The sequence below is a fragment of the Mycteria americana genome, chromosome 11, assembly GCF_035582795.1.
Source record: "Mycteria americana isolate JAX WOST 10 ecotype Jacksonville Zoo and Gardens chromosome 11, USCA_MyAme_1.0, whole genome shotgun sequence".
NCBI classification, from domain to species: Eukaryota; Metazoa; Chordata; class Aves; order Ciconiiformes; family Ciconiidae; genus Mycteria; species Mycteria americana.
Window position 1 is genome coordinate 16,111,730 of NC_134375.1, and position 23,818 is coordinate 16,135,547.

The 23,818-nt window shown below is 39.4% G+C and overlaps 1 protein-coding gene across 1 annotated transcript in view; it reads left to right on the plus strand.

Moving 5' to 3' along the window:
• The window catches only part of TAFA4 (TAFA chemokine like family member 4), a 50,869-nt gene that overhangs the window by 17,167 nt on the left and 9,884 nt on the right, over window positions 1-23,818 (plus strand). The gene's annotated exons all lie outside the window — the stretch shown is intronic.

Below are 23,818 nucleotides of genomic sequence, written 5' to 3' on the forward strand. Positions count from 1 at the left end.
TGTTTATTGGGCCACAGTTCACCAACTTCCATATACCAAAAAGAAAGCATCATCCCCTTCTTTGTTGACTGCTACACCACTAGTGCTGTTTGGGAGACCTGTGTAGTGGGATTTGATGCTGTGGATTAAGTGATAGTTTTATGTTGCCTGTAGTAATTGTACAGGAAATATTATTATGAAGATATGAAAAATATGGACATAGAGAAACAAGAGTCAGTCTCAGCAGCATCTGTCTCACAAAGCAGAGTGCTGATTGTGCAGCTAGACTGCTGAGGAAAGCTTTGTCTTTTCCTCTGTCTTAGTCCCAAGTCAGTCCACTTCCCCCTGCTTCCCTCCCATTCTCCTTGATTTGCTGGAGGAGTTCTTGCCTATCGATGTCTTGCTGTAGAGTCCTATTAGCATCAGAAATTTATCTTCTTCATAAATTGCCCTGTAGACTGTACCCTGACAATTTGAGTTGGCTTTAAATTGTTATCACTGCCTCTGCTTCATCATCCACAAGTAATGATGTTGATAATGAAAATGTTATGCATTTACCAATTCTGAGGCCTCCTGTTATCTATGAGGGGATGCTAAGTAGATAGCAGAGTATCAGTCTCATTTTGCTCTACACATCTGTATTCTGAGCTCCCAAGTACTGAAACAAGGCAGATATGGGCTTTTAAAGTCAGATTGAATGAGATATTTAGATACCTATCACTGCAGATTAGCAGCCAGTAGGATTTTTCAAATGTGTGTATGCAAGGTAGTTGCTGAACTTCCATTTTAACTGCAATGAAATTTGTAGATTTGAAGACTTGAAAGTTGCGATGGTATAAGCTGAGATCCTGTGTATTACAAAGCTCTGTGTAACCATTCTTCTGTCTGCTCCAGCACCTTAAAATAGCTAAACAGCTGCAGGATTGAAGAGGATCAAGTCTGTAGAGTGATTTTACAGGCAGCACCAGGAATGAGCCAGAGCAGCAGAGTGCCTCTTTTGTCCTTGTGCAGAAAGAGCAGACTGTTACAACGGTTTCTTATTCAGCACCTGTTTTATTTTACTTTCCTGAAAACTTTTGTCTTGGATGGCATTGACAGCAAGGTGCAGAATAAGCATCAGTCTGACAGTGACTCAGACTCCGCCCTTGTTAGCCATCGATCTTTACTCAAGTTCTTTCTACTCAACCTCCCCACTGGATGGCAGCAGCAGAACACATGCATATATTGCTTTTTTTGTCTGAGTAAGTAGTGGGACTGCCCACGTTAGAACATATTCTCCCAGCTTTCATGTGACTTTCTCCTTATTTAATCTTCTGTTATTTGCCTCCGTGTATCCAGGAGAGGCACATCTTGGTCTTCAGTTTCCTCTTCTTACGGTGTCCAAGAATGCGTATTGCTGGACTAGATCTTCAAAGAGCCGGGGGACTGAGTCACAGCCAGTGAGTAGGTGATGTGCCCGTGTAGCTGGTGTGGGTCAGACTGCAGCAATGATCAGCTCAGCTCACTGAACATCAGGTAGAACTTTAACTAGAAAGGGAACTGAAACTGAGCATGAGCGTTTCCCTTCCAGTTTATATTAGGCTATATCAACAACGATTAAAACAGGCAGGTATTAGCTGCCAGATAGCATGGACAAATAATTTAATTTCCCACTGCTTAAAAAATGATCCTCATCTTAGCAGGCCTTGTAATTAGATTTGACCTTGAGCAATCCCGCGTTCCTCATGTTACTTGAAGCAGTATCTGAATTTTTGAGTCTCTTTAAAATGTTGTCACGGTTTAACCCCAGCCAGCGACTGAGCACCACACAGCCACTCGCTCATCTCCTGGTGGGATGTGGGAAAGAATCAGAAGAGTAAAACTGAGAAAAGAACAGTTTAATAATTGAAATAAAATAAAATAGTAAAAAATAGTAACAATAATAATAATAGAATATACAAAGCAAGTGATACATGATGCAATTGTTCACCACCCACTGACTGATGCCCAGCCAGTCCTCGAGCAGCAGCCCCCCAGCCAGCTTTACCCTAGTTTATACACTGAGCATGACGCCATATGGTATGGAATATCCCTTTGGCCAGTTTGGGTCAGCTGTCCTGGCTGTGCCCCCTCCCAGCTTCTTGTGTATCTCCAGCCTTCTCAGTTGGTAGAGCATGGGAAGCTGAAAAGTCCTTGATTTAGTCTAAGCACTACTTAGCAACAACTAAAACATCAGTGTGTTACCAACATTATTCTCATACTAAATCCAAAACACAGCACTATACCAGCTACTAGGAAGAAAATTAACCCCTATCCCAGCTGAAACCAGGACAACTGTAAATTGTTACTTAAAATATGTAACAACATTTTCTGTAGCATTGTGCCTTTATAACATAACATGTTTCTTAACTAAATGTCATGATTTTATGCTGAATGCTTGGACCTACAATACTTTATATGTGTGCCAGCATTTAAATGGGATCCAGTTTGCCTCTGATGCTAACAATCCATTAGGATGAAAGTGTGGGCAGTTCACCTCACTGTCAGTGCTGTATTTTTCAGCTATTTGTGTGATGAGTCTGTACAGTAAGAGAAAAAGAGATTTGTACAGTTAAGACTCTCTCTGCAGTATGAGAAAGTTCTACAAAAATTAAAATTCTAATGATGGTGACATTTTTGGGTATCTAGGTAGAGACTGAACTTCAATCAACAGAACAAGAGCTTTTTTATTTTTTGACTACTAGTGTCTTGCAACTAAATGTTGAGAGTTGATTTTTTTTTTTTAATTGTTCTTGACTAATTAGTAAATACTGTAGCTGAAATGACAGCAAGATATATTTTGGAAAATATCACACCTGCTTTCTTTGGAGGTGGTTCTAAGTTTAAGAGGAAATACTTGTATTTACTAGGGGGTGAATATGGTATTAAGTGGGTAGAATAAAGATAGTGCTGTTTGTTGCAAGCAGGAAATAAGAGATCAAAACACAGACTATTTCCCCAGAGCAGCAGGGCCTATAAATGCCATAGCAGTGACATCCAGTGACTGGGTTGTTAACAGTAATTCCACAGTAGTTCCTTTTGGATATGTAGAAGAGACTTAATCCCAGCCACAGGTCCTAGTGATGGTGCTAGACGAGAATGTGGAGATAATAAAGTAAGGAAAATTATTATGTGGGGAAAAATGCAAGCTTGGAGCTGGTACAGGCTTGACCTCTGTTATGGCCCTAAGTCTTGGAATGAAAAAAGATTTTGGCAACTTGTTCACCTCCTTCTGAACTTGCTTGCAGATATAGTGACACAAACCTGTTTGAAACTTACCAACACAAGCCATGTGCACTGGCTGAATGGAATGTATTATCTGATGCTGTGCTATGGAAATTGGGGCTGTTTGACTTATGGGACTGTCCCAGCTGTTGAATTTATCTGGTTGGCTTAAAAGCTGAAAGGAAAAATCACTTTGAAGGAGGATTTTTTAGAAATAGAGAGATCTTTAATTAGGGTTAATTGTGTCATTCAGAGAAGGTAATGGGTTAGCATTATTAATCTAGCTCTGTGGTTGACCCATTGGGAGTGGTGCTGTGTATGCCCCAGGTGACAGATGATGGAAGATCCACAGAGAGGATAGAACATCTCTAGCTGGCAGACACATGAAATAATCCATATGAAATTGGGGAGTTTAAGGGGAATTTGGGAGTTTTAAGGGCATAGCATAGATGTGTACTGGGATTTTCTCCTTTACATTCATTAGGAAATGATACAGTATAATCAAGAGATGATCTATGTAGTTGTAATAGTTGTGTAAAAAGGCTGCTGTTAAGTAGATCCCTATGTTGGTATCTTGTTCCAAGTATTGGGATTAGCTACGGGTGGCAAGAACAATGCTTTGGTTTTTGTCCTGAGCAAGTTGTTTCTTCCTTCTCTTTAGTTAGTCTGTTCCGTTTCAATCTGCTCTTGTGTATTTTGATACGTGTCAATCCAATAGTCCAGCATGTTCTGAATTAATTGTGAAATGCTTCAGAGTAAATGGAACTGGGACTGTTGCAGAGAACAAGAGATGTCTGAGTCTCGCTGTGTTTAGTGAGACTGTTTAATTCACTGTGCTTTCCAAAATGGGAACCATGTGTACATCTTGCATTTCAAACACATGTTAACCCTGAAGGACTAAAAGTTCCTGAAGGAGGAAGATGTAATTTTACAGTCCCTCTAACTGCCATTGACTCCCCAATAATTTTTTGAAACCGCTGGGCCAAATCCAACCAAATGAAGATCTTAAACATGGTAGGGTTTCTAGGACTGTGAAGAAAACCAACAGTGAGGTACATTATTGCCCCCTAAGAAAAAGCTATAGTGTAATTGTGAGGGTTACCTGCCCTGTGTGTCCTCGCAGCTTGCTGATTAATACACCTCTATACTGGAGCCAGCACTTACCTTGTTGCAGTTAAGGGGCATAGAAGATGCCTGAGCACTGTGAAGTGGATGAGAATGGAAGTCATGGCAGTGATGTGGGATGGGAACAGAAAACAGACATGTCATGGATGCAACTTAGTGGAACAGCACAATCAATGAGGGATTATTTCTTGCAGTCACCTCAAGAAGAGATGGTCACCTCTGAAATGTGATTTGCCTTGTTTAATGTCAGAATTTTTTTTTTCCTGATGGGAGAAGAACGTGATGATTTGAATACTGGTTTTCTTTGGCATTGCCACTGTGAAATGGGCCAGATGTAAGATTGTCTGTGGGGCAATTCCATCTAGCCTGCAGTGATAGAGGAGCAGGAGCAGGTATTGCACTAGCTTGAAAAATCCAGTAAATGCGTACATGGGCAGCTGCTTATGGCTGCGAGCTGTAGGTGTTGTGTCACTGTGGACTGTGATCCCAACACTGGGGTGCATCCCTCCCCAGCACAACCATTGCCATTCTCACATGTGAGTGTCCAACTCTCATTTGATTTCTTTGCCATTAGATTTTGATTATTAGATGTCATCCATTTGAGTTAGTAGCAACAAATGCTCAGCGGGAAAGGTCATTGTTTTCAATGCTCCTGGGTCACCTTTTAGACAATTCTGAAAATCCTATCTGCAAATTCTGATTTTTATTAGCCACTTTTATTATATGAGCAATGTCACTCCTCATCCTGAAATGACAGGGAAACACCCATGACAGCTTGCCTATTGCATCTCTTTAATCTTGTTTCATGTTTGGTGCCAAAGTTATAAAATGTATTTAGCAGGATCCCATAAATTGCAAACTGAAAACAGAATAATGATGGAAAGTAACTAGTAAGTTAGCCAGATCATGTAACTGCAGTGCTATGTGTTGCCAGGAAGAACTTACGCCAGGTTGCCTGCAGAGTCACTGTTTTGAACCTCCTTGAAACCTGGAGGAAGTCTAATTTGAGAAATTTTATGGATTTCTTTATGTAATAGTTCTAAGAAGCCTTGCCCCCAGTGACCTAATTATGTCACCTGCATGCCGCACAACTTTGTACTCAAGCAAGACTGCCACAAGGCATACGAGCTTTGTACTGAAATTTTTTTGTAAATTAGATTTCATCTTTTCTTCTCCCCGTACAAGCTGCTGACTTCAACATTTTACCTGAGGTTGGAAGCTCCACTGATTTTTGTTTTGTTTTGCGTTTGGGTGGTTTTTTTCCTTTCCAAAAGGCCAAGGATGCAATGATAAAACTCATTTGTCTTTTTAATCTTTACCTTGTAATGAGAGCTAAGAGAGCCTGGAAAGAGATGCCAGGCAAGTAAGCTCTTTTCCTTTAAAAGCTCTCCAGGCACATCACTGAGTCTTGGGAGAGCTTTAAAGGAAAGCAGTAATGAAAATCCTGCAGAAAAGGAAAAATAAGCCAACAAAATTAAGACTTAAGTGTGCTATTTTTATTCAGGACTGGGGGGAAAAAAGGCTCTGGTACCTCCTGGGTTCATTCTCAGATAAAACGTTTGAATCACTAATTATTTTTAAATGTTCTTTTTGTATGGATGAGCTTCCCTCTTTTTTTTCTGCCCTACTGATTTCCCTGGTACTAAGATTTTGGGTGATTGAAGATGATGTTGATCTTATTTGGAGGTTTTGGAATTGTTTTACCTCAGCTTTGTTTGAAAATCGGATTGTTTTTACTGTCAGATCAGTAATTTTCATGAAGTTTTGTTTTGCTAGAAGACAAAGACCCAAACCACCAAAGCCAACTTATTTAAATGCTACGAATCCAATAGCTGTGGAATTTAGGCACCTGGATCTCAGAAAGTGTTTCACACCTTTCACTCGGCAGAGCACTGAGTTAGAAACAAAGCACAGTCACAGCCATCCTTGCTTATAACCTTGTTTATAAAGAAGGTGGTGGTGAGAGAGACTGAATGGCAAAGGGTCGAGGCCCCAGTGCTGGTGTCTCGAGAAGCTGAAATAACAGTGTTTATCATGCCTTTGGGCAGGATTCTGCAGTTTTAAGTCAGTAGCTCTCCAATGGTAGAGCAATGCAAAGCTGCATTCGTGCATGGATCTGCTGATAGGATTGCTCTAGCACAGCAGATTCTTTGTTTCTAGGAGACGCATATGCAAAATTTCCATTATTTGTTCCCTTCTGAAGGCATATAACGCAGTGAACTCCAAAGCCTTTTTTTTGCCAACTGATCCTCTAAGAGTCCCATGACTTCTACTCTCAGTGGCTTTTTTCCTTAGTCTTTAACAACCTTTGTTGTATAAATACTAGTTTGTGGAATCAAAATGATGACTCTCAACATTGCTCTGAAATATTCAGAGATGTTGCAGAACTAAACCACATTTTTCATTGGTACATTGTGCTGTGCGCGAGACTTAGGGTTTTGCATTCCATGTATGAGAAGGAACATAAGCCTCATCTTGTGCTTGCATTCCTGAGGACAAAAGAAAACAAATGTTTTGAATAAGATTTCTTTTGATAAACCAGATACCCATTTAAAAATGAAACTCAACCCCTTTTTTTACTTATGCAAGATTAGCTTTTAGTCTTTTTAAGGAAGAGATATCAAAGTGAGGACACTGGGTGTTAGCTGGTATTGCTTTAAAACTGGATTATTCCCCCTCACCCCTGATGGGGCCATGAATGGTTACCTTTCCCTCATTTCTCTCTTTTTGATTGGAAATGGAAGATTGCAAAAGTGTGTCTGTGTCCCCCCATCGTGTTGTGTCGTCCCCCCCCTCGTTGTTTAATAACTATCCTTTGGGATTTTTGAAGTGAAGGGTTTTGGGTTTTTTCATTGTTTTCAGTGGCTTAGTGAAGGCTGCTTTCTCCACTGTCTTAGCTGGAGGAAAAGGCTTGAAGATCAAAGTGACATGTCTTCCATGGTCTGAAGAGAGAGAAGGACAAATAGCAGTTATGATTTGTGAGCTGAATGGTAAACGATGGGGATTTTTATATTTCTAAAACTAAACTTTGGAAACTAGCAATATCCCCCATCATCAAGGGTGTTCTCAATTATGTGCCTCACTTACATGTATTAGTTTTTCCAGTGATGTCAACAAAGTCAATGGGCCTGACTTTTTTTATTACCTGTGCCTTCATGCAGTCACTGCCCTGGTATAAATGCTATCATTTGGACGTTAGCAAGCAGCTGTAAACCCCTATTCCTTATTGCTCCCTTGTAACTCTGCGCTATGATGCAGCTCAGCATGCAGATTTTTGAGTAAGGAGAGGCAATAGTTTTCAACATAAACAAGTCCGCTGGGTCACATTAACCTCCTTCAGTCTCTGTGTTAAATAATTAAAATAAACTAGGTAGTGTTTAACTATACGTATTTAGAGGCTTACTGGAGGAGCTTATTAGTTCAATATCCTAACACAGTGTCTTAAACCTTTCTGAGCTCCAGGATCCCTTATTAAATATTTAGTGCATATTGCTGAAAAAGTCAAGATTTACTTTATTTTTTAGAGGCAATTGCTATTCTCAGAATTCTTTTAGCCTTAAAATACTGGCCATCTATAAATAGTACTTTTCTCAAGTTGTCATTTCTTGCCACCAAGGAGTATTTTTAATTTGTACTGATCTTGATAGTACCCCAAGAAATAATACTTGCAGAAGGGTCTACAATGCATCCTTGCTGTATTCTATAGAACCACCTCAAATACTTTTTTAAACAATTCATTTGACAGCAGCTCCTTCGGAGAGAAAGAAGATGTGTGTCAGCTACTGACTGTGGTTTGGAGACGTCAATATTTCTCCTCTTCTGTTTCCAAAACTGTCAAAATGAAATTAGTTAATTGGCGAGTATTTTTGTGTAGTTGCTGTGGGATAGTAATTATTGGTGACAAGGGCTGCTGGATGTGCGCTAATACAGTACAGCAAACCCTAAAATTTGAAAATATAAGGCATTATCCTGCAGTACTATTATGACTAGTCATTTTTCCATAGTCTGACTTGCTATAGATTCAAACCTTCAAGTTCAAGGTCGTCTTGCCAGGAGAGAGAAGATTTTGCTTTGTACACAGCAGACTCTTCTAAGACTTGCCATATAGCTGAGCAAAGGCAGCTTAGTGGATTAAAATAGCATCAGTGATACCTATTTTCTCTAGAGTAATGAGTTATGAGCAAAGCAAAGACCTCCAGGAAGGGATTTTGTTTCTGTGGAGTCTCTATTAGATGATACTCTATAGTAAACAAATAACAAATTGTTTCACTGAGTCCATTCTCGTTTTGCCTAATTGCCTGTCTTGGTTCAGTACTGGTGAAGATAAGACATAAGCCACGTTGTATTTACTTTTACACCCAAGGACTGATTGCTTACTAAAAGAAACTAGACTATGTGTTTTCTCTCTGCCTGTAGCTGGAAGCTGGTCACTCCTTGCTAGAGGCTGCTCTTTAAAGATTTTAATTCAGTACTTTCTGTGTTGTTCCATGGTCTGAGGTGGCAGCTGAGAGAAAGAGTCCCTGTTCAGCTTCAGTAAAAACATCAAATTTGTAGTGTGAAGTATCTGGGCAAGCCATTTACAGAATCCTGCAAACAAAGATGTTTTCCACTTCTAATAGTAAGCCTCTATATATTGTCTGCATGCCTTTAACTATCTAATAATCCAACTCTATCCAAATGCTTAAAATTACTTAAAAGCTGACAAAGGGTAATGTGTTGGACTGGCAGCATGTTGAATCTCTAATATAGGATCTATTCATCCCAGTAATTGCCATCCACCTCTCATCTGAAACTTACCTGTTCTTTAAGCAGTGAATCATGATCAGTCATAACACTATTCTCGCTAATATTAGGAAGGACGTGTGAGAAATTCTCTTAAAGAAGGTAGTCCCAATTTTGACAAAGTACTTCATGCACAAACATGTCTGGTTTTTCACTGTAGTATTTTCATGCTTTATGGGGTCTAGATTAACAGACTTTTCCTCTCTCTACTGGAGTTTTTACTGAAATTTGATGGATGCGCAAAAAGTTCATTTAAAAAAAATCACTCTGGTTTAAACTGACAGGAACATTAAAAGAAATAGAAATCTATTCTCTCTTACCCAATTTCAGTGGGTTTTTTAATAACAATATATTACCAAAGTTCCTGATAAAATGTCAATGATTTTATATAAATTAAAAAAAGGAAAAACAAGTTATGATTTTCAAGAGACTGCACCTTTTAATTTCAGAGTGCAAAATACATTCCTGCAGGATCTAAATGATGCTATTTTTTCTAGTCCATTGAAAGTAGCTGTCAAGTTTGTTGCCAAATAACATGTCTGATTTCATGTCTAATAGTTAGCAAAATTTAATGAGTACAAACTGAAAAATGGAATAGTTCTCAGTAGGAGGGTAGCCGAGTTCTTCTTTTGACACACCCCGTTGTTCGTTTTATTGTAAAAGATACGTATAGGTGGCCATTCAGTGCTCTTAATGCCTCGCCTGAGTTAAAGAATGAATGTGAAGCTAGGGCACCTTGGAAATGAATCCACCCCAGCTCACAGTCTGAATAGATTTCAAGAGGAGGGAAAAAAGGCAGCCTTTGTAGCTAACAAGAGGGCGTTGGTGGTCTGAGATTTTTACTATTGATATTTAAGGGACTTGATATTTAAGGTACTTGTACCTTAAAGCTCAGGAAGGGAGTGAAATTTATACTAAATGCAGTGATTCAGTCCTTCAGGTATCTAACTGTTGCAGTCAGCTTGGAAGCCATACTCGAAAACTTCTCTGAGCTTTTCTGCTGGGAATTTTCTGCCAGCTGGAATCATCAAACCACAGTGTGCTATGGCCTGAGTGGGCTCTGTGGAGAGGCAGCAGAGAAGTCCTTATGAGAACTGTCATACTTTTGCTTGAGTGTCCCATCCCTCACCAACGCAGAATGCGAGGCTCAGGGACTCTCTCGTGGATGTTACCTTTCTTGGAGTTGTCATGGTACTTGGGGGAATCTCATTTGCCTACATCAGTTGTTCAGCTCTTGTTGCTAGGATGTGTTAAAGTTAAAATAGTCGCCAAGATAAAGGTGATGCTGAAATGTGTCATTTAGCCACCCCATGTGGAACTGTAAGTCGTAGGAATGGATGTATGTTCCCTGCTTTTTTAGTGAACTTGCACAGCAAATTTATTTCAGTAAAAGCAGGATATTTTAAGTGAAGTGTCAGATGTTTTCAAAGGCCATATCTGAAGGTCTAAGTCACTCTGGTGCCGAGTCTTGTAAACCAACACTTTCTGTAACTTGGAGTTAGGGATACATCACCAGATTAAATTCTGAATGTGTTGACTGTCAGCTCATTGGTCAAGCTTGCCATGCAGTTTCAAGGAGTTGTGATTAAAGTTAGATCATTATTTTTCAACTTCTCAGAGCACAGGATGCTTGGAACTTGATAGTGGAAAACCTGCTTTCCTGTTTATAAGTGAACTCTTTTGGGGTTTTGTTGACGACAGGTATCTTCTCAGCTAAGGCCACTTCCAAAGTGTACATATTTATAACTTCAGGCCATCTGCCACCAATTTCAGAATGAATAAACATATTCATCCTAGATGCATCCTTCCTTATCACAGCCTGTGATTCACGGCAGAATGTATATTTCACTGTATTTTATTGTTTTAAACTCAATAACTATTTTATAGTCATTCTAGAATCTTTTAAATCTTCCTTCTTTTTTGCCTCTCCTTTAACCTTTGCCCAAAAAGAAAAGGAAATTTTGCCTTAACTTCTGTACTGCCATTTTTACATTCTCAGAAGCAACTTCTTGGAGACCTCAGTTAAAATTTCCTCTTATTTCACATGTAATACTTAGAAAAAGTAAATGACTTGGTTAGAATAATTTAAACAGGAAGCTTGCAGGCAATAAATCATATATAAAGTGACAGACTTTTGAAAAGCCATTTCTTTGTCAGCATTTTCATGCTGAATAAAGCCATGCCTGTTGCCTAACAATAAAATTTTGTAATATTTTTAAAGCAAACCCCAGATTTTTATTAATGAAGGAATGTAGGTGTTTTTACATTACAAAACTCAGACTATTTCATTAAAGACGTTATGGCATGGCAGTCCAGGTGTATGAATTATTTCCCTTAAATGTTCTGTTTGCCAAGGTAGAATTAAACTGGACTAGCCAGGACTGTCAGTGTGCTGACAATTGAGTTCTCTTCATGGAAGTGGTAGTGCAGAAACAAATACATTAATTATATTTCTTAATCTCAAATGGTCAGGTTTGTATGCTCCAAAGGTGTGTAGTCACTATAAAGAAAGTCTTGTAATTTCTTGTGCTTGAAAGAGGCACTTGTAAATAATTACAAGATGCAATCACATAAGAACAGGAAGCCTGAATGAATTAGTAATGAGATACAAAGCCTTTCACCTCCAGGTCATTGTTTCTAATCCAGATCTGCTTGGTAGTGTTTGGAATTGCCATCAGACAGGTGGTTAGTGTGAAATTAGGGGTTGTTAGTAAGTACATATCCACCTAAGAAAAATTGCTGTGGCTGTGGTTTTCTTTCTGGCTGTCTCCTTCCCTCTTATCTAAATAGGAGACAGAATTTCTGCTGTTTTCTTGTATTGGGCCGACTGGGTAAGTTTAATGTGATTCTGGCCAGTTTCACTGCTGCTGAGAACCACCTGCTGGGCAGCGATGATGCTGTCAGACGTGAGTCCTCTGGTGTGGCACCGGAGGGATGTCAGCAGAGGGAGGCAGTAGAGTAGTTCATGTTTAAAGGGGAGGCTAGTCGAAGAACGGTGTGAGGGAGGCACTCCAACCGCACACAGAGTCCTAGAAAGCTCTGAAAATAACCGGAGTTGAACAGGTGTGAGCAGAAGATAAGCCTTTTTCCATGGCCTATTCAGCCAGTGTGCAAGTGTTGTATAGACGATGAAGAGCTTCACAGCTCATTAACAACAGTGGCACTAATGCAGTTGTTGCTGACTTCTGCTGTTGTGATTCACCGCAGATGAAACTCGCCTTTTCTTGGGTTCCCACGAACTTCAAGCAAGGGGTCTTGCAGGGGAATCTGCCTTTATGAAGCTGCTACTGCTCTGTAGAACAGCTATCACAAGCAAAGCCTGTTGGTCCTTCCCATCGTGTCCCTGGTGCGACGCTGAGTTAAAGGAAGTACCAGAAGGACACCGTATATAATCTGACAATGTCCAGAGACTTTCAAAGTTAGTTACCATTTTGACAATTTATCTTGCCAGCGAGGCAATGCATCTTTTAAGATCAAGAAAAGCCAACCACACAAGCAGAAATTGTTCTCTAATGAATTGAAGTCATAGTTTTTAAAGGTAAGAAAAATAAGCAGTGTAACTGTTGATTTGACTTCTTTTTTTTTTTTTTTTTTTTTGAGAACATGATCAGAAGAAACATTTTAAACATTTCCCCTTTGTAACGTGCACACTGCAAGAGGAAAAACCCAACCGTTTTAATTACAGTACCATCTTTGTGGAAAGATAGTGGAACTAATGACAACTGTTCCAGGTCACCTTTAATCTTATTCAGACAGGGGAGATGGTGGAGCATTCCTGTTAAAGTCGATGGCTCTTGGGGGAGTCTAACCAGCATTGTGTAAGCTAATGGTGTGCCCTCTCCTGCCACCTATGGCTGCTCCATTATCCTTGAAAGCAGACGTCAAATTTGCACAGCTTTAACAGGAACATCTGCTTCTCTCCCCTGGTTGTTTCCGTCACATCTGCAGTGGTTGTGACAGGGCGCATACTCTTCTTCATTCACCCTCATTTCTTTGACCTTTCCTGTGGCTCATTTTTTATGCTCTTGCCTCCTTAATGACTGTTCTAATTCACCTCTGCGTTTGCTGATAGTCTCATTAGGGCCAAGGGAAAATTCACCAGGTGAGGAAGCCTGTTGTTTTCTGGTAAGAATAAAAGTTTGTCAAATCTGACAAGCTAGCTGGGACACTTTAGAAAGACAATTTCACTACACTGTTCCTGCAACTTGCCCAGTTGTCACAAGTGTTCCTGCTAAAAAGGGCAATCCCTCTCTTCTGTAGTGAATGAAGTATGTTCCCTTTTCTGGCTGACCTGGGTTTTCTTGGCCAAGACCTAGAAAGATATCAAAGTGTCTTCCTGCTATTTAACCATCTAATTTCCATTGTTTTCAAATAGATTTCATTGCCAACATAAGAACTGGATATCTAAAAGCCCTTGGGAATCTGAGACTTCCCCTTCAATTCTACCTCCTTTGAGCCTCCAATCCAAATATACTTTGGCAAGTGTCCTAGGACTAAGCCAGTGACTGTCTTGCTACATACAGGTGTAGGAAAGTGCTGTTATTGCAGCTGCTACATCACAAAATAAATGTGCTCAGTTATCAGGGAGCAAATTTGCATCTCATGGTAGAAAACCCCCTTCCAAATACAATAATCTGCAAGAGTCAAGAGCCTTCTTAGTCCTTTGAGTGATGACAGTGAGGCTTGAATATGAGTCGAGGATTAAACTGCCAGACTTTCTTCCAGAGTTGTAGTCTCTTTCTGTCAAAGCTAAGACATGGTGTGGAGGGAGATATTTGATGTTGCTCTCCAATCTGTTCCTTTTGTACAGGTAACGGGATACAGTGGCTTCTGTGCCATTTTAAAGTTATATTTTAATTTTTCACTTTAAGCCAAATGGCTTAATTAAAGTGGAAAATCTACCTAATCATTGTCAAGGACTGTCCATTTTAATAAGAATGGAAGAAGGGTTGGGTTCTTGGGTGCCTGGGAGGCGATCTGTGGAACAGGGAAAGAATGTCTTAACCTCTAGTTCTTCCGTTTCTGAGAAGGGTCTGTTGACACTGTATTTTTATTGATTCATATAGCTTTTTCTTAGCAACTCACATTGTAAACCTGGGTGAAATATCTTTATTGTTGCTAGTTGCCAAATGAAAAAAGCCAAATTTGGGTAGGACAAGCAGTATACTGACTGCAAAAAGGCCTTTTGCTGGATAAGATCATAGGGTTAATAATGTAAATAACATGGAGGAAATAAGGTGAAAGATCAGCATAGGATGTGTGTTGTGGCAGCACCCATTTGTGCATGCACCTAGTTACTGAACACAGGTCTCCAGATATGGGCCTCCAATCTGCACGTCTCTGGACTTTTCTTGGGCTACAGCCTGTAACCGACATGTCAAAATTTTAATTTGCACCTTTATTCTTAGGTAAAGAAGATTAAAAAGTGAAAGTTGAGAGGCTCAAGAGATCTGCAGAACCTTGAAAATAAAAAAAGTATTAATGGTGAAGCTTTGAAAAAGTCATCAATATGAAACAGGAAATGCACAGACCCTCACAACTTCTGAATTCTGACCTTCTTTTTAATTATTATTTTATTGTTAGCTGTATAAGTCAGGGTCATGAGTTATAATGTGGGCCCATGGGAAATTGTTATCAGGTTCTGATTCTCATTTTATTTGATTGTGACTATATTTTATTGTTGTCTCTTTCACTGTTACAATGTAGCATAAAATGGTGTGCACTCTGCAGGGTCATTTTTTTCCATATAAGAAAAAAAACCCATTCAATAATACTGACTAAAAAAAGTCTTTTGGCATTCTGGAAACCTCACTTATGCTTTGCACTTATGGTTATAATAGTTAAAATAGCTTAAGTTCAATTAGCTGTTCAGCCAGGTTGGATGGAGTCTGCACATGCTGAAACCGTTTAAAAGTTCTCATGCCACTCAGAATTAAAAATGCATTTGTGCAATTTAGTTTCATGGCCTGTTATTGCTTAACTGGCAGCTGGATCTTATACTTGGACTGCTGCAATGCTTTCCTTGTCCATTCCATCGGAATAAACCCAAGATAACCATTACAGCTATATAAAACCTGATACAAAATGAGGCAAACTCTGAAAATAATTAATCAGTGGTGATCAAGACATAGGGGCTTTTCCAGGGATTAAAGGCCAGCTGAGGAGCTGCTGGCCTGGTGCCCAGTGCGTTAACTGATCTGATTGCTCATAACGTTCCTCGGAGTTCCATTTGCCTGATTTGCCTGTCGCATGAAAATTTCATCTCACTTCAGCAATGAAATGTATCATTCAAATGTGCAAATTATCCACTGGTCCTGTTTTTTGCAAAAGCCTTCTAGTAGCAACAAATACTGCTGTGTGATTTTAATAAACACAGAGCGATTAATGGAAAGAGAGATTCACTGCCAGTCAGTCTTTTAATTTAAGACTGTCAAACAGGACAACCAGAAACACTTTCATAAACCATACCATTTAGTGACAACAGTTATATCTGGATCTTTCTTGAGCAGATTCTCAAATGAGGGTTAACTCAAAAATAATTATTCATTTGCTTACCTCTAACTGCTGAATTCAGGCACAGTCCTATTACTTTACAGTCCCATAAAAGTAATTCAATTTAAGGAGGGAAACGCACCTTTGCCTTTAAAAAATAAAAACCAGAAAAGCAGAAGTTCTTTGTACCTTGTAGATTTGAGCTGTTTTGAGTACTGAAACGGAACAGACTAGAAGTTTACTTGGTTGCCCTACTCGGTTTTACCCATTATACTTGGACATGAGAACAAAGATTCAATTTTTACTTGAAATGAAGAAAATGCTGCTTTCCCAAACATCTACTTTGTTTTCTGGCAACTGCCATTTACTTAGTCTGCAGAGCCTAATGACTTAGGTGACAATTGCTGTTTCATATTCTGTAAACAAATATCATTCTTGTCTGATGAATGACCTTGAACTGGGTTAAAAATACCTCTGGTATTTAGTAGATTACAAACATTTGTTTTACACAGCTCATCCCAAAATGGTCATTTGATGTTTCAGGTGATGGAGGAATACTTGGAAGGGCACAAGGCTTAATCCTCAAAATTTATTTAGTTGCATACATGAGGCAGACTTAAGAGTTTTTCTTTCTTTTTTTCTTTCTTAAAGTTTATTATAATATTAAAGGAACTTCTGGCATGTCATAGATGTGAAGTAATAAGTCGTGCAAGTACGGTACTGAGTTTGGGTATGGTGAGCAGCTGCAAATGGCAGCAGACTGCTGGGGACAGCGAGCTCACCTGAGCCCCAGTGCCTGCTAGGGCTGTATTGATGGTATCTTGGTCAGAATGGGTTCTGCCATCGATGAAGAGCTAGTTACGGATGTGGATGGGATAGTCCTTCCCAGTTTGCAGTCCCAGGTATGCTACTTTTGCTTTCCTATAGCAAGAATGACCCTGTTTTTAGATGCCATCAGCCCTTCACAACTGGGGCAGAAAATTTAATTTTTGCTTACAAACTGGTGAGTAACCGTTAGCCTGGCCTATATGGATGTGTGTGTACCTGCTTCCAGGCAAGCAGAGATCTCTCTAGGGAACTAGTTTCATTCTTTTTCCCTTTCTTTCATGATAAATTTGTGAAGGAAGGAACAAATGAGAGAAAAAGAGTGGTCTGCATGTAATAGCGAGAGTGAATGTTAATGGGACATGTGGGAAATACTTCTATATTACAGAGCACAATGTTGCTCATTTGCTACAAGTTATGATGGAAAACCAAATATTTCCCTTGTATTTTCTTCTCTGCCTCACCTAAAATAGCCACACAGTAGAAGTTTCCCGCAGGAAATGATTAGCACCACTTTACTCCGAGGTACTTTATGAAGTTTTATGCTCTTAGATTTCATTTGTACAAATGATATGTGTGCTTGAACCAGGTTGAATATCACTGCCTGGCTGAAAGGCAGTCCTTATTGATTAACTTCATCGTGGCACCCCAGCAGGTAGAGAGGCTCATGTTTTAATTTATTTTTGCTTCCAGGTCACTCTTCATCCTCCTTTCTTTTCATTTGTAGCAACTTTTCCCTCCTCCCTCCCCCATTTGCAGCACCTACTTTGGTCTCGGCTGTTTTGATTTATCGACCACTCAGATTTAATGCTTCATTCCTTGGAGAAGTCTCAGTGCTTGTGTCTGATCTAAGGTCACCTGTGCTACTTATTCCAGGGGACTTTAATCTCCATATGGATGTGACCTCTGACACTCGCCAAAGAATTCACTGTATTACATGATTCTCTCTAGCTGTGTCAGCATGTTCCTCCACCTGCGCTGAAAGGTTATGCTTTGATTTCATTAACTTTTTGGGTCTCATTATCAGGGTTTGAGGTCACTCACCTTTTTTTTTAAGTACACATCTAGATCTACTGTACCCCTAGGGTTCCTCTCAAATTAGTCGCTCGTTTTGAGAGTTGTTGTTTTCCTTGGGTGTCAATTCTTGCCCAAAACAAGTTAAAGTAGTTCAGTGCTGGTTCCCTGGTTATCCAGATAAAATGCTGATTGTGATTTTGCACGTGCCATACTAGTGGCTTCCACAACCAATGAAGCACAAATGTTTGATTGGAACAAAGGCTGTAACTTTATGGGCTGTGATAAACCCTTTTGTTTGAAACCTGCAATTTGTGTGAGCATCAACGTCAATTCCTTCATCTGGGAAATCATTGTATCTTTGCTTGCCTTTTTTGTTACAGATGTTAGCTCTAGTAATCACAACACTGCTGTGTATTTGAGGAATGTGAGAGTAATGCATGGCAAACTGGATTCCTTGCTCCATTTTTTGTGTGTGTATGTGTGTGTGCTACATCTTACTTTGCTTATTATGATGGGCAGGTGATTATGGGAAGATATTTCTTGTCTCTTTATCCATAGAGCAGTTGAACTGGCCTTTTGTGGCAGTTCTGGACTATTTCTGAACAGTCCCTTACTGCTAACAAATGAAAAGGTAAAACTTTACAAGTGAAACTGGACTGAATTGTATATGCAGAGACAATTTATGAGAAACTATATGTATAAATATTGTATATCCTTGAGGAAGGAGAGCATCTAAGTCAGGACCTTGACATGAATGTGAAATTATTATGAAACAATCCAGTGGCTGATGGAATGGTAGCAAAGCTGTGCTGAACTACTACTTCAGCCTTAGAAGATGGTGTGTTAATTTTACATTCCAAGTGACTTTTAGCTGCTTCTTTTGAGAAGAGGTGTCATCTTTAGAAACACCCCTTCTCCTTTTTCCCCCCAAAAAACACCCCATGAGCTGGAGAGGTTCTCAGAAATATGTTTGGTAAAAAAAATGTGAAAAATAGCAAATGTTATTTCCTTTAATATATGTGTTTTCCTAAGAATATTTGCCTCTTGCTGTGTGCTTCTGTGTGTTCATATATTTGTAAGCAAAAGTCAGCATGAGATGAAGGCGCAACAGACGATGAACTGGCACCAAGCTTTTTAGAGTGCTTTCCTCTTCCAAACAGCATCAGTGCCGACTTCTAAACTCACTTGTTTCTCTTACTGTTGTCTGCAATATTAGGTTCCATAGCCATTCATCTCCATATTGACAGACATCCTCTTACCCTTTAAATAAATGATGCAGTTGATTCTGTGCAGACCAAGCTTGCTGGTTTTGAGGTTTACTGAAGAATGTGCTGAGCTAGGGTCATATTGTCCTACTGTCTAGATGTGCTGTTCTCCAGAAGTACCAGTTGCTTTCTTCATCAAAGGGGGCAGCTTATGAAACAGAGATAACTCCCTTTAAGCGTGTCTTTTCCATATGTTTGTTAGCTATGAAATTAGAAAAAGAAGAGGTTATTCAGGATTTCTGATAAAGGCATGCTGCCTGCATGTATATTGCATTGAAAGAGTACTCCTTGGGAGTGATTAGAATTAGTCACAGACATGAAATGGATGTGGACAGAATTGGCTAGCAACCTTCTGAAAGCCTTCCTCTTTCTTTGATATTTTCCTTGTAGTTTTGAAGTACATCACTGTAATGTTTGATATTTTATTAACAATAATTGTATTTCCCTCTTTTCATTTGAGGATTTCAAAGAGTTTTAGAAGCATTAATTGCATATCTGCCCCCTGACTTCTATGAAGAAAGTGAAAATAAGGTCTTGTCAAATAAGTTGGTTGAAAAAATGTATTAAACTGGGAATAAACAGTTCAGTGGTGATTATTTAGTCAACTCTACTCACAACACTTGTGCTGGCTTGTAATGTGCAAGCCTAATAACTTCCCAGTTTGTACTTTCTTGTTCTTCAGAGATGATGACTGCCTTCTCTGAAATCTGTGGGCTTTCCATCTTCTGGACTGGAAAGCCCACAGGTAACAAAGAAACAGTCACAGAGCCTTTGTAGGAGGCATTCTGGATGTGGGCACCGAAGGCTGTTGTTATCTGTAGGTATCTCATTATGAAAGGCAGCACAATTCATAGCAGGGAGTGTCCTGGAGGTTGCTTCCGTTAGCGAGCCCTATCCCGTTGTGTCTGTGCCCTGTATGGAGAGATAGGGAAAGTGTCCTTAGTGAACTTGAATAGTGTTGGTATTTCTAGGGAAGCTAAGCTGTACAGAAACTGGGATATGGAGAGCAACACATGTGCCAAACTCCTGATCAGAAGTAACCCAAAGCCACATAGTTTTCAACATTCATCCTCTGTCCTCTACAGTGCCTGGCTGGCAGACATCCCTTCTTCGGTATGCGGAAGGTGTTCTATGACAGGAACCTTTCTCTGGTACTGTTGCTGATAAAATGTATCTCTCCTTGGAGAGTTTTCTTATTTAAATGTGAAGATGTAACTGAATTTCAACTGCAAATATTGACAGCCCTTAGGTTGCAGATCTGAATAGGTTTACAGGTGAAGAGCTATGAATTTATGGGCTTTTTATAAGTGAGCCCAAAGGGGCTTTGCTCTCCAGAGCCTGGCTTTCTCCCTATCTCTCATTGCAGTTTTCCCTGAAATGGCTTTCCTGATGTGTCTGGCATAGAATTCACTTACTATGATCTTCACACTTTAAAAATTCTTCAGTCCCTGCTCCCCTAATACCTTGGCTTCCTGAGAATCCATTGATTATAAAATATTTTAAGGCTTTTAGTGAGGTTTTTCTGCCATTATGCTCTCAGCTGTACCTTAAATGTACTTTAAACCTGAGATGAAGGTTTATCTAGTGCAAAATGGAGATTAAAATGTGCAGGGGAGTATTCTTGTATTCTTTATTTTTGCTGCCTTTGGGCACCTGAATGTAGGTACAACAGGTTTCAGTAGATCTAGGCAGAGAATAGACTGAGCTGATGGTTAGTTTTTAAGATATTCTGTGAGTTTTCTTAAATTGGAAAACCACTCAGCAAACTGAGTGCTTGTCCTCTAGATTGCTGAATACTGACAAAAATGGGACAGAAAGCCTGCATGTTAACACTTAGCATTTGTTCAGCACCTGTTCACAGATGTGTCTGAATATTAAGAAGAAATACGTATGGTGTTCAACAGAATAAAAAGCGTTAAGATGTGTGTGAACAAGCAGGAGAAAATATAGATGTGAATATGTAGGAGGGGAAAGACTATTACAAGGGCAATCCAATTAATGCAAATGATGCATGCAGATGTCTTTGGCTTTTTAGTACCTTTCACTGTTATAGTCCATAAGATCTGCGCACTAGGGACAAGGGAGGAGAGCGCTGTCTTCCTTTGCATGGCAGCAGTACTTTCAAACCTTAGCATCGTACCCCTGCCAGCAGATGAAGAGGGGACACCTTCTCTCACCTGCTTGTGTAGCTGTGAAGCATGAATAAGTGTACAGTGAAACAGCTACTAAACCAAAGGGTGCATTCATGAGGTAATTTAATTTTGCCTTCTGCAAACATCTGTGTGCCTGTTGACTCCTGGCACTTCAGAGGAGCACTGTCACTGCTTTAAAATTCAAATAAGATAATTGAAAGTGAGCCCCAGTTTTTTTTGGGCTGTATGCTCAGGGCCAATCTGTTTGATTTATTTTGGTATTGACTTAATGGGACTGTTCACCTAAAGGAAGTGGGATTTGAGCTTGAAAATAGACATTCTTTCAGCTACATATTGATTGTTGGAGCTGGATCTACTCCATTCTTATGATGTACCTTCTTAAAAAATGGATTCTACTCTTATCTTGGTATCTGATGTCTGGTGAATGACTTTAAAAAGAAGACCTGACTGCTTCGTCTTTCAGATGAGATATGTGGCAAACTCAAGTATGTGGCCTAAGCAGTTCCAAATTTTTGTTTTTTCTTCCCTCCCTTATAAAATCTCCTTCTCAAGAGACAGTCCAGACTGTGACTTTGCTCTCCTGAAGTCAACAGAAGTTTTGTTATTGACTCCAGTGAATGTAGGACTACCACTGTAAGCACCGTAGGAAACCAGTGGAAATTTGCCCTATTTACACCAGAGAGTTTTGAGTCAGGCTGTAGATCTAATGAATAAATAAATATACTCTCTTAAATTAACCACCTCAGTTTACAAATTCTTTTCTATCAGAACCTCTGGCCACCTGCTTTATCTCCAAACATTGTCATGTGAGGTGTTTTGAAGAATAATACTTTGGAATGAAGTGGCATGGCCAGTTTAATTTCTCTATTTGTGTATTTATTTTCCATATTGACTTACAGAGAAGTTACTGTCCTATAAGCTGGTAGCTGTTTTCATTTTTATCATGTTTATTATGATATGGGTATTGGGTACTTGCATGAAAATTCACAGTCTGCCAATAAACTTATTGCAGTAGCTATGTAAGATACTTTTATGCTGTCTTCAACATTTTTCCAACTTTAAAATACATGATGCATTTTTCTGTTGTAGCGTATTTTGCTTAAAAATACAGTGTAGCTTTTTCCTCAGAAAAAAAACCCCAAAACCCATGTCTGTGTATATAATTCCTTTTTACATGTTGAGTGCACAAATAGAAGATGAAATTTCCTTTCCAGGATTGCATATGCATAGTTTCTTGTCCATTGAGGTTGTTGTGAATACAAATTTGGCAACAAAAGTCAGATGTGCTTGAAATATTTGTGAAACCAAAACACACACAGCAAAGGAACATTGCCAAGCCAACCTTTTAAAAAGTTATATATTTGTATATATTTGAATACTCTCCTTTTTTTGGAAAACCCCTTTAGAAGCCTGAATTGCGTTGATAACTCTTTTGAAGGTTAAGATTTCCCACTTAATCAACTCATAAAAATTTATGCCCAAAAAGTACAGTGTTCTTAATCAATCAATAAGATTTCATCTATAAGGATGTAAGCCTGGCCATATTGCATGAGACCAAGGTGTTCTCTATCTCAAAATCCTGTGTCTGGTATTAATTAGTAACAGATACCGTAAAAAAACCAAAACAACAACAAACAAACAAAACCCCCAACCAAACAAAAAACCCCAAAACCAAACAACAAAACCCCAAACAAACAAAAACCACAAGAAAAACCCAACAACAACGAAAAACCTAGGGCAAGCATGGAGTGAGTAGGAAACAGGACAATCCTCCAGGCTTGCCACTTGGAGGATTGTCTGTTTCTGAAGAGTGCTCTCAGCTTCCTTTCTTTAGCCTGCTGTACCTTTGATATTGCACACACCTACACCGATATCTGTACCGTAGTCTCTTCTCATATAAGGAGCCTGTACTGCTTTGATGGTGAATATTTTTATTATTCTCAGCATTGTCTCTCTGTCTAGCTCACTTATTAAAAAAACCCACCCTGTTCTGTAGTGCTGTTAATTTACAAGGTGCTTTACAAACACAGATAAGAGCCATCCAAGGCTCTACTCTAAATAAGAGGAGACAAATGCAAGATGAAGCACTTGAAGGCTGTTAAGGAAAGTGAGGACATAGAAATGACTTACGCAAACAGGAGAGGGGTTTTGTGAAGTGGGGTTTCTGAGAAAGGGTTTTAGATAGGGCAGAGAGTAAGTTTGGCAGTGGAGGAAAATGGTCAGGTGCACGGAGCGGTGGAGCTAAGATGTGAAGGCCAGGAGCAAGGAAAGGAGAGGAAGGGAAAAATAAACTCAGAGAAATAGGGGACAGAGAATTGTGAGGAAAGGCACTTGAGAGAAAAGCAATAGGACAGAATATTTATCACAGGTTTGTTCAAAATGGGCTGGGAGAGAACTTGAGAAATCCATATAGTTTGGGTGTGGGGTTGTTTTTCTTTTTTTTTTTTTTTTTTTTGACAAAACTTGACCACCTATGATGGCTTTCCAGCCTACCTCGTTCTTAGCCTACCTGTAATGATAGGCATAGCAGGCAGTGCTTAAATGTTGTTATGTTAGAAAGTTTCCCTACTAGTTAAGATGTTTCCCTTGCATTAAGAATTATCCTGTCCATTGTGTCCATTTATGAAGGGGAAGAATTAAATATAAAACCTAATGCAAGACGGGAAGCCAAAGGAAGGAGGATTGTGCTCTACCTCTGCATGTCGTCTTGTCTAATCCATCTAACTGACTACTTCAATTTCCTTTGCTGCCTATGTAAGGGAGAAAGTAAGTAAGGCTTTGTAAGGGACAGGGTAGATAGACTGAAAAATTGACTTCTTATGATGAACTAATCTTTTTTAGTAAGAATAGGATAAACTCGGAGAATAAGCCAGATTCTACAAGGTGCTTTGCACCTCTGTCTTCCTGGGATTTAAACTGGTGTTTGAGAGATTCAGT